This window comes from Echeneis naucrates, chromosome 3 (genome assembly GCF_900963305.1).
Source record: "Echeneis naucrates chromosome 3, fEcheNa1.1, whole genome shotgun sequence".
Taxonomy (NCBI): Eukaryota; Metazoa; Chordata; class Actinopteri; order Carangiformes; family Echeneidae; genus Echeneis; species Echeneis naucrates.
This window is the reverse complement of record NC_042513.1, coordinates 27,398,308-27,414,119: the sequence shown is the minus strand read 5'-3', so window position 1 is coordinate 27,414,119 and position 15,812 is coordinate 27,398,308.

Here is a 15,812-nt window from a genome sequence, read left to right as displayed (position 1 = left end):
GATCTGGACCTGGATCCGGATCTGGACCTGGACCTGGACCTGGATCTGGATCTGGAGCTGGACCTGGATCTGGACCTGCATCTGGATCTGGATCTGGACCTGGACCTGGATCTGGACCCAGAGCTGGACCTGGATCTGGACCTGAACCTGGACCTGGATCTGGATCTGGACCTGGTTCCGGACCTGGACCTGGATCTGGACCTGGATCTGGACCTGGACCTGAACCTGGACCTGGATCTGGACCTGGACCTGCACCTGGATCTGGACCTGGTCCTGAACCTGGACCTGGACCTGGACCTGGATCTGGATCTGGATCTGGATCTGGACCTGGACCTGGATCTGGATCTGGACCTGGATCCGGATCTGGACCTGGATCTGGACCTGGATCTGGACCTGGTCCTGAACCTGGACCTGGATCTGGACCTGGACCTGCACCTGGATCTGGACCTGGATCTGGACCTGGATCCGGATCTGGACCTGAACCTGGACCTGGATCTGGACCTGGACCTGGATCTGGATCTGGACCTGGACCTGGATCTGGACCCGGACCTGGGCTCTGGCCTGGAGAGCCTTCAACCTGCATTCTGTCTAACGACCATAAACAGAGGTCAGATTGTGTTGAAGTCTATGGGTTTATGGTCTCAGTCTTCAACACAACATGAAGTTCATTTTTTAAATGAAGCTGCATTTAGAAGGAAACAGACACGTGTGTGTGTGTGTGTGTGTGTGTGTGTGTGTGTGTGTGCGGATTCAATTTCTTCATTCACGCTGCAGAAAATGAATTGTGTTTACAACAAGATAACCTTGACAGGTATAATATCTAACATTTTTTATTATTCTGCCGGTGTTGTGTTGAGCTGGGCTGGATAAGAACCTTTATTTCAGATAAATCTGAGCAGCACAAAGCTACTTTAAACTCTGGGAAAGCAGATAAACGCATCCGAAGATCGGTGGAAGTGTTGATAAGCTCGATTTCGAACATAATGTGATTTCACTGTGATCAGGGAAGAAACATCGGCAACGGCAGACATGAAAGAAAAGTGAGTGAGATTAACCGACGTCGTTCACATCTCTGTGCTCACTGGAGACAAACTGTCTGCACAAACCAACAAATGAAGCAACATGTCTGTTCCTGCACAGCTGAGAAACACAAACAGACACACAAACATCTTCTGTGACGATCCAAACTTTAATTATTGTGTAGCACAAGTTTTAGGGCTCCATCTGTGAAGCAGACAAATGACTTGATTTCAGTTCAGACTGTGAAAACATTTGTAAAACACGACTGATCTCAGCAGCGTGCACGTTAAAGTTAAAACTTAACTGCGTTCCTTCTGTGTTTATCATCCTCCATCTTTGATAGTGACGTCTACAGTCACCTCTCTACATTGGACGCTCTTATTGGCTCCGGTGGGTGATGTCACAGCCAATCAGAGTCTCTGGATCAGTCCTGAATGTTTCTGAGCTGATTGTCTTGACAGAATAAAGACAATCAGATATTTGGAGCTGAGTTTTCATCATTAATGAGCAGAACTGCTGATCAGATAAAGACAGAAACTTCAGATCAGCTCTAGAACGGTGAACTTTCTTGACTCAGATATAATTAGCCTTGTTTATCAGGAAAAACAGGGATGATCGGGCTTCATGTGGCTGTTAAAAGCACATTTTTACATTTCAGAAGATGAGAGGAACTTCTCAGAACTTGGCTTGCAAATCTCAGAGGTAAAGTCTCATATTGAATAAAAAATAATTCAAAACTACAAAAATGAAACTTGGCAGAACATCAGAAAGAAGTGAGGAACAAAGACTAAATATTTCTGTCAGGAGGAAAATGATTCAGAAGCTGTAAAACAGCTCGTTCAGATCCACAGAGAGCGTGAGGTGAGACTGACGAGGACGGAGTGTGTTTTCCCAGAGTGCACTGGGTCCTCCCTCCTTCCTCTTCAGGTGGTCGAAAGCGGAGAGTTTGAATTCGATCGCTGGTCTGTTGATAAGAGCTCCGCACACTGGATGCCATCGACCGTCACTTCCTGAGCTCCACCCTGAACCCCCACCAAAGCCAAAACAGCCAGTAACCCCCCCCCCCCCAAATCACCTAAACAAAGAGTCGATAAAACACAGCAGCTTTTAAACAACAATGAAGACCGAAGGCAGAGGAGTCTGAATATTACTGAGCGTTGGAGAAGGAGAGCGTTTGGTTTTTATTAGCTGCTAATGGTGAGCGTTCGATGGAGTGGAATAATGAGTCGGATCAATGTCCATCGACCTGCTGCCTGGACCGCCACACTTCCCATTACACCGAGGCCTCAGGGTTGCCTAATCTGCTCCCAGAGTGAGGGGCTAACTGGAAATAACATTGGAGAAAGTTGGGAAGGACTATTGATTCATGGCATAAATGATAAAATATCGATTGTTGAAGTGTTTTCAGACATTAGTTTGGTCTGCTGAGGTTGTTCTGGACCTCAGGACCTGTTTTTTTTTTTTTCTTTTCTGGAGGGTCGAGTCGAGTTCTGCTCCTTTTCCTGCAGCACATGACAGCGCTCAGAGCGGCAGATCAGAAAATCCTGCTCACACAGTTTTTTATTAAACGGGAAACTGCAGTATATTCGAGAGTCATTACGTATGAGCTGAAACGTTTCAAAGACTTTTTTGGTTTACGTTTGATGATTACAAATCACAGCTCATGAAAATCAAAAATCCAGGATCTCAAAAATATAACAATATTTTCTCAGGTTCACTTCGTTCTTTGATCATTGACCATCTCCACAGTGACTCCGCCCACTAACTCCAAGCTAATAAAAGATGGGCAGAGTGGTATGATGTGGGCGGAGCCAAGTCACGTGGTCAGATTTGAGGTCAAGCAGACTTTCTGCTATGATGAATCTGAACTCCAGCACTGAGACTAAAAGGTGGACTTGATATTCTCTCTTACTGGTCTTCTCAGTGGTCAGTTCTGTTTCCTCTCCCACCGTCCAAAGACTCTAAACTGTGCGTAGGTCTGAGTGGTTGTTGGTCTGTCCAGGGTGACCCCACCCCTCGCCCAGAGGGAGCTGGGACTTTCTAGTATCACACACACACTGTAGTAGGATGTGTGTGAGGCTGCTCCCCCTCACACACACTCAAATGGTGAAAACATCAAGCAGAGTGAAGGTGTAACTGATCCTGGTGCTTCATCGCCATTCACATCACTTCCTGTTCCACTTGACTTCTGAAGAGTCGTTCACATCTCTAACCCCGCCCCCCAACCCGCCTCGCTGGTTTTCTGTCCATGAACTCACTGCAAAGGCGTCACCATCAGATTAGTTGTTTCTCATTTGAAGCTTGATTGTGATGATCACCTCCCACCTGAACGTGACATTTTTTGTACATCATAAAGTCTTCAACAGCTAATTAGCCACCAACGAAGGATGAGACGTCCAGCTGTGCTAAGGATGCTAACAGGAACACGTTTGTGCAGTTAATTACCATTAAACATTAAACCATTAAACGATTTGGCTCCGCCCACTCCCCACTCTTTGACAGTAGTTGGGTGGAGTCAGATGCCGCCGCCCATGCCACGCCGTCCATCTTTATTTGTCAGAAAATGTTTGACCTGAATGTCTGAAAATCTAAATGGATTTAATTGGATGCTGTTCACAACACAGCTGTGAATGAGCCTATCACAGCACAGGACTCTGAGATTGCTTGCAGCTATCAGCCAATCCAAGCTTGACTTCACTGATCAGACATCGTTGTCATTAACATCTCATAAAAAGGATCATGGATGGAAACACATTCATTCAACAGGAAACAGTAACGAGGCCGTGACCTGATGGTGTGACTTCATCGCCATCCAAGGAAACTCAAGAACTCAAGCTCAAGAACACTCATTTCCTGTGGCGGGCGGATCTGGAAGACTCTCTCTGGGGAGCAGTTGGGCTCAGGCTGGCTCTCCGGGAGCGTTCAGGCCAGTTAGGGCGCCATCAGCAGCCGAGACACCGCCACGACTCATTCGCTTGTAAATTGAGGGAAATAGCGGGACCAGATGTTGTCATTATTTCCAGCGGGCCCTGGAGCTTCACACTCAGCGTTTTGGATGATTTTTCAATGAGCAGAAACTCCTGATTTTCCAAAGGATTGTGGCCCGACGTCCTCCGCAGCCCCCCACTGCTGCTGACAGCTGGTGATGGAAGGAAAACATGTCTGATGTCGCTGTTGTTCAGGTTTCAGATAGAAATGCTGTTCTCCAATCCAGATTTCAGATGTAATTTCTGTCTGTCCAGAAAGAACAGACGATTGTTCACCTCATCTGGAATCTGCTCTTCTCTTCTCTCTTAACTTCCTTAACTTTAAGGTCCAGACGGTCTAAAGGTTAAAGGTCCTGATGGTCTGAAGGTTAAAGGTCCTGATGGTCTAAAGGTTAAAGGTCCAGACGGTCTGAAGGTTAAAGGTCCAGACGGTCTGAAGGTTAAAGGTCCAGACGGTCTAAAGGTTAAAGGTCCTGATGGTCTGAAGGTTAAAGGTCCTGATGGTCTAAAGGTTAAAGGTCCAGACGGTCTGAAGGTTAAAGGTCCAGACGGTCTGAAGGTTAAAGGTCCAGACGGTCTAAAGGTTAAAGGTCCAGACGGTCTGAAGGTTAAAGGTCCAGACGGTCTAAAGGTTAAAGGTCCTGACGGTCTGAAGGTTAAGGTCCAGACGGTCTGAAGGTTAAAGGTCCAGACGGTCTAAAAGGTTAAAGGTCCTGACGGTCTGAAGGTTAAAGGTCCAGACGGTCTGAAGGTTAAAGGTCCAGACGGTCTGAAGGTTAAAGGTCCAGACGGTCTAAAGGTTAAAGGTCCTGATGGTCTAAAGGTTAAAGGTCCAGACGGTCTGAAGGTTAAAGGTCCTGATGGTCTAAAGGTTAAAGGTCCAGACGGTCTGAAGGTTAAAGGTCCTGATGGTCTAAAGGTTAAAGGTCCAGACGGTCTGAAGGTTAAAGGTCCTGATGGTCTAAAGGTTAAAGGTCCAGATGGTCTAAAGGTTAAAGGTCCAGACGGTCTGAAGGTTAAAGGTCCTGATGGTCTGAAGGTTAAAGGTCCAGACGGTCTGAAGGTTAAAGGTCCTGATGTCTAAAGGTTAAAGGTCCAGACGGTCTGAAGGTTAAAGGTCCAGACGGTCTGAAGGTTAAAGGTCCTGATGGTCTAAAGGTTAAAGGTCCAGACGGTCTGAAGGTTAAAGGTCCAGACGGTCTGAAGGTTAAAGGTCCTGATGGTCTAAAGGTTTAAAGGTCCAGACGGTCTGAAGGTTAAAGGTCCAGACGGTCTGAAGGTTAAAGGTCCTGATGGTCTAAAGGTTAAAGGTCCAGACGGCCTAAAGGTTAAAGGTCCTGACGGTCTAAAGGTTAAAGGTCCAGACGGTCTAAAGGTTAAAGGTCCTGATGGTCTGAAGGTTAAAGGTCCTGACGGTCTGAAGGTTAAAGGTCCAGACGGTCTGAAGGTTAAAGGTCCTGACGGTCTTGAAGGTTAAAGGTCCTGATGGTCTGAAGGTTAAAGGTCCAGACGGTCTGAAGGTTAAAGGTCCTGATGGTCTAAAGGTTAAAGGTCCAGACGGTCTGAAGGTTAAAGGTCCTGATGGTCTAAAGGTTAAAGGTCCAGATGGTCTGAAGGTTAAAGGTCCTGATGGTCTAAAGGTTAAAGGTCCAGATGGTCTAAAGGTTAAAGGTCCAGACGGTCTAAAGGTTAAAGGTCCAGACGGTCTAAAGGTTAAAGGTCCAGACGGTCTAAAGGTTAAAGGTCCAGACGGTCTAAAGGTTAAAGGTCCAGACGGTCTAAAGGTTAAAGGTCCTGATGGTCTAAAGGTTTAAAAGGTCCAGACGGTCCTAAAGGTCAACATTATGCAAATGAAACAAACCTTCCAGTCAGTTTAAAGACTGAGGGGCCTCAGAAATCAGCTGACTGTTGTTTGTATATTGTGTATCTTGTGTCTTCCTGATTTCTCTGGGCTGCAGCTTTGGGTGGGGGGGGGGATTATCTCCAGAGTGTGAGGGTCCAGACTTTGCTCCTCATTAATTAGGCCTCCATCTTCCTCTGTGAGTGACAGCAGGGAGGCCTGAGGTTGGAGCGTCCGGACCACGACAGGAAGCGTCACATTGAAGCTCTTCAGCAGGAAAACAAACCCACCAGGACGGCTGACAAAATGTTTGCCATAGTGCCGTCCTCCCACTCAGCGCGCATCGGCTCTCCAGACGGCGTGTTTGCCTAATTGAATCAGGACCTGCTTTCTCGTTAAAGTGCGGCATCAACGAGGGTTTTAACAGGAGTGGGAGCTCCGACTGGAGCTGGTCCGACTCCTCAGTATTCTCCGGCAAACAACACTATCAGGAACGCCAACGACCAGACACGGATTAGAGCTGACAAACTATAATTGAATTTCTTGTACAGTTAATTGAATTACAAGTAAATGTGTCTCAGTGAGAGTTTATTTATTTATTTTGAATGGTTTAAAGCACAGTTAAGCTTCTGTAGACTCCTCCCACCAAGCTGGTTAAAGGGCCAATCACACACTGTCAGAACAGAAGACGCTGTCCTCTGGATTGAAGCCTGAGAGAGGAAGGAAACTACACCGAGATGATGTGTGTTCTCAAAACTACAAATATATCTCCTGATGGAGATCAAGTCTTCAAAATAAAACATGGAGAAAGCTAAACATTTTTAATCCGCTGATGAGCTGCAGTGTCCATGAAAACAGATCTGATTTTACGAAACCAAAAGCAGCGAGGAGTTTAAAAGATTCTCATTAAGGTCTTGTGGGCCTTTAATGAGTCATTAATGCTGCTCTGTGTTCGGAACAAAAACACTAAACAAGACGAGTCACAGGCCGACAAGGCTGATGAGCCTGCAGTGCAGTGTGGGTAATTAGGCAGCTCAGACTAATCAATCATCGCGTCCTCCTCCTCTTTAAAGATTATCAGTTGGGTGGGTTCTTTAATGTGTTCAGCTGAATCCAACGAGGTGTTTTTTGGCTGCCAGGTCTCATTAGATCAAACATCTGAAGAATCCGATCCTGATGCTCTTTTGTTTTAAAAATGATTGATACCTGTGTGATCGACAGCACACACCTCAGAGTGAAAAACACCGCGATCAATGCGGGCGGTTATCTGAGCCCTGCCATTAAGATTAATCAGATTAATCCACTAATCCGTCAGCGATAAGAGGAATCAAGCACACTCATTAAAATACCATCAAATCCCATATTAGCCGAGACACAGAATTACATGCTGAGATGTGTCAGAGGTGGAGAAGAGCGGAGCGATTCAAAAAAGAGATCAACCTGACCATCAGGGGGCGAAAAGAAGTCTGGTTGTACTGAAGTCTATGGGAAAATGTCCCTCCTCCTCCTCAGAAAACGTTTTCCTGATGAGTTAATGGAGTTTATGGTCAGGGGGCGGGGCTACTGTGTGACTGACAGACTATACTTTATTCTGGTCAAGGTGGCCGGCAGCGGCTGACCAATGAGCTGACACCCTGAGAATAACTTTATTACTCCTGGACTTTCTGTGTCAAATTTAAGTGACGCCTGTCCGTCACCTGAACATTTCGCCCTCAGGTTCCTTTAAAGCTCCCCGTAACTCTGCGTGGTAAATAGCTCCTGGTCGATTCATCGTGGTGCTGAGTTAGCTGAGAAACATCAGCCCCCCCAAAGTGAACCAGAGGGTGGAGGTTTAATGACAACAGGGAACAGAGGATCATTGTCAGAGTCATAAATTCCTCCTGTTGTAAACAATGATGTTGGACACCACCAATCAGAGGCTCACTGATCTGATTCTACATCAAAATAAAGTTATGAGACCAAACACAGACCTCAGACTTTGTGAAAGTTCCTGCCTAGTTAAAAACCGTCTGTAGCAGACGGCTAAAATTTCAAAGTCTTCAGTTTCCATCACAGACCTGCACGGTGGCTCCAAAAAAACCATCCTCTTCCTCTTCACTTCCCCTCCTCTTCCTCTTCACTTCCTCTCCTCTTCCTCCTCTCTTCCTCTTCACTTCCCCTCCTCTTCCTCTTCTCTTCCTCTCCTCTTCCCCTCCTCTTCCTCCTCTCTTCCTCTTCACTTCCCCTCCCCTTCCTCTTCTCTTCCTCTCCTCTTCCCCTCCTCTTCCTCCTCTCTTCCTCTTCACTTCCCCTCCTCTTCCTCTTCACTTCCTCCTCTCTTCCTCCTCTCTTCCTCTTCACTTCCCTCCTCTTCCTCTTCTCTTCCTCTCCTCTTCCCCTCCTCTTCCTCTCCTCTTCCTCTTCTCTTCCTCTCCTCTTCCCCTCCTCTTCCTCTCCTCTTCCTCTCCTCTTCCTCTTCCTTCCTCTCCTCTTCCCCGCCTCTTCCTCTCCTCTTCCTCTCTCTTCCTCTCCTCTTCCCCTCCTCTTCCTCTCCTCTTCCTCTCCTCTTCCCCTCCTCTTCCTCTCCTCTTCCTCTTCTCTTCCTCTCCTCTTCCCCTCCTCTTCCTCTCCTCTTCCCCTCTCTCCTCTCCTCTTCCCCTCCTCTTCCTCTCCTCTTCCTCCTCTCTTCCCCTCCTCTTCCTCTTCTCTTCCTCTTCTCTTCCTCTTTCTTCCTCCTCTCTTCCCCTCCTCTTCCTCTTCTCTTCCTCTTCTCTTCCTCTTCTCTTCCTCTTCTCTTCCTCTTCTCTTCCTCCTCTCTTCCTCTCCTCTTCCCCTCCTCTTCCTCTCCTCTTCCTCCTCTCTTCCTCTCCTCTTCCCCTCCTCTTCCTCTCTCTTCCCTCCTCTCTTCCCCTCCTCTTTCTTCTCTTCTCTTCCTCGTCTCTTCCTCTTTCTTCCTCTTCTCTTCCCCTCCTCTTGCCTCTCCTCTTCCTCCTCTCTTCCCCTCCTCTTCCTCTTCTCTTCCTCTTCTCTTCCTCTTCTCTTCCTCCGCTCTGCCTCTCTCCTCTCCTCTTCCCCTCCGCTTCCTCTCCTCTCTCCTTTTCTTCCTCTCCTCTTCCTCCTCTCTTCCCCTCCTCTTCCTCTCCTCTTCCCTCCTCGTCCTCTCCTCTTCCTCTTTTCTTCCTCTTCTCTTCCTCCTCTCTGTTCCCCTCCTCTTCCTCTCCTCTTCCCCTCCTCTTCCTCTCCTCTTCCTCTTTTCTTCCTCTCCTCTTCCTCCTCTCTTCCCCGCCTCTTCCTCTCCCTTCTCTTCTCTTCCTCTCCTCTTCCCCTCCTCGGCCTCTCCTTTTCCCCTCCTCTTCCTCTGTCTCTTCCTCTTCCTCTTCCTCTCCCTCTTCCTCCTCTCTTCCGTCTTCTCTTCCTCTTCTCTTCCTCTCCTCTTCCTCTACACTTCCCCTCCTCTTCCTCCTCTCTTCCTCACTCCTTCCTCCTCTCTTCCCCTCCTCTTCCTCCTCTCTTCCCTCCTCTTCCTCTGTCTCTTCCTCTTCTTCTTCCTCTCCTCCTGTCCTCCTTTCTTCCTCTTCCTTCCCCTCCTCTTCCTCTTCTTCCTCGTTCTCTCCCTCCTCTTCCCCTCCTCTTCCTCTCTCTTCCCCTCCTCTTCCTCCCTCCCCCCCCTCTTCCTCGTCTCTTCCTCCCCCTTCCTCCTCTTCCCCTCCTCTTCCTCTCCTCTTCCTCCTCTCTTCCCCTCCTCTTCCTCTCCTCTTCCCCTCCTCTTCCTCTTCTCTTCCTCCTCTCTTCCTCTCCTCTTCCCCTCCTCTTCCTCTTCTCTTCCTCTTCTCTTCCTCTCCTCTTCCTCTTTCTTCCTCTTCTCTTCCCCTCCTCTTCCTCTTCTCTTCCTCTCCGCTTCCTCTCCTCTTCCCCTCCTCTTCCTCTCCTCTTCCTCCTCTCTTCCCCTCCGCTTCCCCTCCTCGTCCCCTCCTCTTCCTCGTCTCTTCCCTCTTCTCTTCCTCTCCTCTTCCTTCTTTCTTCCTCCTCTCTTCCCTCCTCTTCCTCTTCTCTTCCTCTCCTCTTCCCGCCTATTTCCCATCCTCTTCCTCTCCTCTTCCTCCCTCTCTTCCCCTCCTCTTCCTCTCCTCTTCCCCTCCTCTTCCCCTCCTCTTCCTCTTCTCTTCCTCTTCTCTTCCTCCTCCTCTTCCTCTTTCTTCCTCTTCTCTTCCCCTCCTCTTCCTCTTCTCTTCCTCTCCTCTTCCTCTCCTCTTCCTCTCCTCTTCCCCTCCTCTTCCCCTCCTCTTCCTCTCCTCTTCCTCCTCTCTTCCCCTCCTCTTCCTCTCCTCTTCCCCTCCTCTTCTCTCCTCTTCCTCTTCACTTCCTCTTCTCTTCCCCTCCTCTTTCTCTCCTCTTCCTTTTCACTTCCTCAGTGAAATCTCTTGTAGGAATGAAATAAAGAAAATGATGTCCTGAGTCAGCTCACTCGCTTCGTTTGCTCCTTCATCTTAAAAATTCATTTTTCCAGGACTCACTGTCCTTGGTTAATCAGCTGTGTGTGTTCAATGAATAATCAGAACTACTTCCCCAGAAGATGATGCTGCTCTGCCTTCATACAGAGATCGTCTGAGGTCTGTTCCACCTGTTTCTATTATCAGTGTTGTGTGTCTGTTGTGTGTCTGTTGTGTGTAACATCCTGGATCTGCTGAAACTAAAACTGAATTACATACATAATCCATCTTTAAAGGCAGTCTTAGGCCCCCCGTCCTTATATCTGCCCCCCATCCTAATATCTGCCCCCCCATCCTAATATCTGCACCCCCGTCCTTATATCTGCACCCCGTCCTTATATCTGCCCCCCCATCCTAATATCTGCCCCCCCCATCCTAATATCTGCCCCCCGTCCTTATATCTGGCCCCCCCATCCTAATATCTGCCCCACGTCCTTATATCTGCCCCCTGTCTTAATATCTGCCCCCTGTACTAATATCTGCCCCCCGTCCTTATATCTGCCCCCCCGTCCTTATATCTGCCACCTGTCTTATCTGCCCCCCGTCCTTATATCTGCCCCCTGTCTTAATATCTGCCCCCCCATCCTAATATCTGCCCCCTGTCCTATATCTGCCCCCGTCCTTATATCTGCCCCCCCGTCCTTATATCTGCCCCGTCTTAATATCTGCCCCCCATCCTAATATCTGCCCCCTGTCTTAATATCTGCCCCCCGTCCTTATATCTGCCCCCCCATCCTAATATCTGCCCCCCCCGTCCTTATATCTGCCCCCCCGTCCTTATATCTGCCACCTGTCTTAATATCTGCCCCCCCATCCTTATATCTGCCCCCCCCTCCTAATATCTGCCACCTGTCTTAATATCTGCCCCCCCATCCTATATCTGCCCCCCGTCCTAATATCTGCCCCCCATCATGATTTCATTTGTGATGCTGATCAATGTGAAAGTAATTCCGTTTGTGTTTTCTCTGTCTTTGTGTTGTGATTGTTCTGCCGAAGCTGAGCAGACAATGTGGAGTTGTAGACTGAAATGCTGTTAAATGTGATTTATTGGATTTGTGCGGTATGTGAGGATAAATCAGTGAAGGAGGATGATTGTGATAACAGTGATTCGCTGTTTTTACAGACTGAAGTGGCTGCTGGAGGTCGTCACGGCCCCGCTGCTTCCTTCTCTTCATCTTCTTTCTTCATCATCATCTCTCATGCTCACCGATGGTCACCATCATCTTCAGATTCAACCCTTACGTCGAGTTCCCTCCTCTGTGAAGCCAGGGTGTGGTAGAATTTGATGCACTCATAAACTGATTAAAAAACATTAAACTCTGAAACTCTGGAACGCAGTCGAGCGTATTGGAAGAACTGATTGGAATTTTCTGAAATCTCTGGTTTTCAGTTCATACTCCCATTGTCTATTTTAATTGTTGGTGTTTCGGGCACGGACGTGTCCAAAGTCGTTACTAAAGTTGGGTCATAAGTGTCCTCATCTAAAGCTTGTTGTTGGATTTACTCATCTAATTAGCCAGAGGAGTCATTTTGTGTATTTGACTGGAAAGTTGGAAAGTCAGGTAAAAGAAGGGTTGCTAATGTTGTATGCTTCTTCTCTGCTGTTATCCTCTCAGACTACCTACAGCTGCACCTGTTAACTGGACAGCACATACATCAGCTGGGTTACACTAACTTTTAACCATCATGATTCTCTCTGTTCTGAGAATAATATCAAACTGAAGAATCCTGAAGCTCAGTCGTTCAGGCTTGTAATTAGTTTGTGTCCCATCTCCGACGTTGTCAGTTTTGGTATTCCCGACAGACGCTCGAGCTTGTCAGAGATTTGCTGCGGTTGCTTCCTGTCTCTGTACATGTTTGTCCTGCTTAACAATGTGGGGCCGGTCCGCCGCATTAAGAGATAAGACGCTGCCAATGGAGAGCCAAATGTCAGCCTGTCACGCCACGGATGAGTCACAGGGCAAGAGAGTGCTGACATTTGTCCTCAGAGCAGGTGTCAAGGATGGAGGGGACGTGGCAGGGAGGACAACAAAGACTGTTTCCACAATTTTGTCTCACTTGGACGGGGATCTGGGTTTTTAGTCCTGATCCAGGCTGGACCTTCTTGGCCATGAGAGAAGGTCATAGGTGAAGAACAAGCTGTCCCAGTTCAGGAGTGTCTGATTAATGACTTTGTTGTCTGGATGTAAATCGTCTTATTGGTTCAGATGTAAGCATCACTTCCACATTGAGCGCTTCCAGAGCGACATCGTGTTCAACATGCAGACTGTCTGCTGCTTTAAGTCGTCCTTATCTGCAGCCATACTGCCACACAGATCCCTGAAATGAGTCCTAATCTGAGAGATCTGTGACAGGATTTAACTTTGGCTGTTTAATTCAGTGCATCCAGGACCGCACGGCTGGGTTTTAATTTGACTTCGACTCTATCTCCACTTTATTTACTGCGTGCCAAATCAGCGCATTAAAACTTGGAGATTTCTTGTTAACATCTAACAGAATATTCTTAAATCTGATCACTTTACGTCAACATTTTGCCTTTAGGTTTGTTTCTGACCCCGCCAATTGTCTCTCAGACACCTCCTCCTCCTCAGAGACAAATATGTGGAGTAGCTGTGCTGTCACGTCATCTTTGGTCTTTTGGTCTCTAGAGGGGGAAACTGGGAAAATCAGATCTGTGAGGTTTGATGTCTCAGAGTGCCAGACAGGAGAAAAGAGAGGTTTTACTGTGATGGTTTAAATTCAGCTGTACTAATGAGGGGAATATCACGGTTAGCCCGGTCCACTTCAGACCAGACATCCAGGACCCGTAGCCTTGAGGACTGGACCTCTTGTTCCAATCCTCCATCAGCGTTTAACACCCTCGCATACTGATGCTGAATGTATTGATTGTTTACATGGGACATGTGTCTTATTGTCTTATCAGAGGCTGTTACCATGGAGACAAACAACCCCCACTGCCACCTGAAGTACGGCTCCTATGGTTTGCATGGTTACAATAACAATCCTAAAGACTGCTGCCAGTCTGCATCCTTACAGTCACTTTGATTATGCTAATGAATTTATGAGACTGTTTACTTGTTGTTAAAACACTGATGTCATTATTATGAGACATAATTAGACATAAATAGGTGAAACTGTCTCCTGATTGTTTTTTTAATTTGTTATAATTATAAATGATATTTGTGCTGTCAATCAAATGTGATAATTTTTTTTTGCTCAAAAATAGTGTTTTAATCAACTTTGTGTCTTAATTAGCTGCTTTTCTGATCCATCACCCAGCTGTCAATCATCACAATCCAATGCTCCCACCTGACAGCTGAGCCTCCAACTCTGTTCACCTGTTTTGAAGTCTATGGGAAAATGCCCCTCCTCCTCCTCAGTAAACGTTTCCCTGATGAGTTTATGGTCTCAGTCTCTAGTTTAGTCTTCGGTACAACATGATGCTCATTTTTTAAATGACCCTCTATTTAGAGGGAAACAGACTAAAAATCTGTCTGTTCCTCAAAAGGTTAAATGAGGCAGGAAAGTTTTGAGACTTTGAATAGAAACTCGTAAAAAGTTTATGAGCACTGCAGGTTTTGCAGTTTCAATGTGAACATTAACAAACAATATATTCACAAAATAAAGTAATGTTTTGTTGATTTAATGTTCCCATTACTGCAGTGACAGTAAAACATAAATGTCTCTGTGTCAGCTGGATGCCTTTAATTGTCCAGGTGAGTGTTTAAGAGAGCTCATCACATCAGTGTACCGTGAAGGAATAAAAGGTTTTTCAAGTGTTACCCCTCCTGACACCCCCCCTAACATGTTGGTGGCAGCTCTCTTCACTTATCCCCCCACTATGGCTTAAGTGCACTTATTCCATTTACATATTCCACATCAGTGCTTATGGCCGAGTCCTGGAGCCAGAGAGCTCAGGAGAGTCGAGCTGAGCAGGCGGGAGCTCTGAGTGCTCACAGGAAACAGGAAGCGGGCTTCGGGGTGGAGGAACTCTTCTCTTAGATCCACATCGGAGCTGAGTGCTGCTCTGAGGCTTCAAACCTTTAACAGCGCTTCATCTGTCCTACTCTACTTCTCCTCTGGTGTTATGTCCCATTACTCCTGTGGCTCTGCCCTCCTTGGAGCAAATCACTGGGCAGAAATTCTCCAAAGACCCAAAGAAGGCAAAAGAAAGAAAGGATAAAGAACTATAACTAACATGTATATTTAAGGTATGTATAATGTATTGAATGGCGTGATGGTGTCGTAGCTGAGTGCCGTCACCTCCCCCAGCCAATCAGAGTAACTTCAGGGTTCAGCCTGAGGTCCTCATCACTGATGATGCCTTCTGGTGTCTTCTCCTGGGAGAGACTTCAGGGTAAACCCAGGAATGTCTTCAAATCCAACTGGAAGAACTATTGTTGTTTTCACCTTTTGGATCCTGAAACAGTCTCCTCATTGGCTTTATTTGATGCTTCTGCCGACAACCTACAAACAGAGAAGGGATTTCATTTGAGGTTATTGTACAACTGCACACCACAAACAGTACACGGCCCACTGTTCCCCTCAGTACATTTGATTAAAAGCTGCTGTCTGGCCGTGTGAGCTGCTCATAACTCCATTTAAAGTCTCAATGTGAACTAAACTGTGTATTAGGTTTGCTGTGTGGGGACTATGCATTGATTTGTGATATGTACTGATCACATCATTCTGTCTCCTGCTGGTTGTAGTCTCAACCAAATGGGTGTACATGAAGGAGAGGTGAGGTGGGGGGGTAAACATTCATATCTGTGATTGCATTGAGTGAAATTAAAAACAAGTAAGCTGATGTGAGCGAATCCATCACTTTTCCTGTCACCACCTTGGTAAGAGTTTTCATTAAAGAAGCATCACTGTGTAATTTTCCTGTTGGGAGCCGCCGCAGCGTGGCGAGCCGGTCTCAAATCGCAGCACGTTCCCTCTACTCCAGCTGAGGACGGATTGCATTTAAAGTGTGGAAGAACATATGGTCGCCTGCCAGACACAAAAGTTTATTCCACTGGCTGCAGCGCTGCTTGGTTTTGAACTCATCTATTTATCTCAGCATGCATCATTAGTTTAAGAAGTGAGTTATTGTTGAGTTAGAACGTAAACATCTGTTGTACGACCAAAGCACATACACAACGTTCAAACAGATAAAACACTCACTGTGTTTGAATTAGCATGAGGCTCCTTTGTGTCTTCAGCAAAAAGGATTTTCTGTATTTATTTACATTCATTTGGTTCTTTAGCTGCTGCTGGTGATGTGTGTCAGTGTGCCGGTGTGTTGGTGGGTGGGTAGAAGAAATTAAAACACATTGAACACACACACACACACAGTTTGGAATAAACAGCATTTAGTGCCAGAAAACAGGTCGTTCAGCACTGTGTCTCCGCCCACAACAGCAGAGTCCTGACCCAGGATCTGGATCAGGACTCTGCTCAGGTAACCACAGGCAGACTCACCTGCAGTGAGATGAGACAAAATGTTGCATCTGC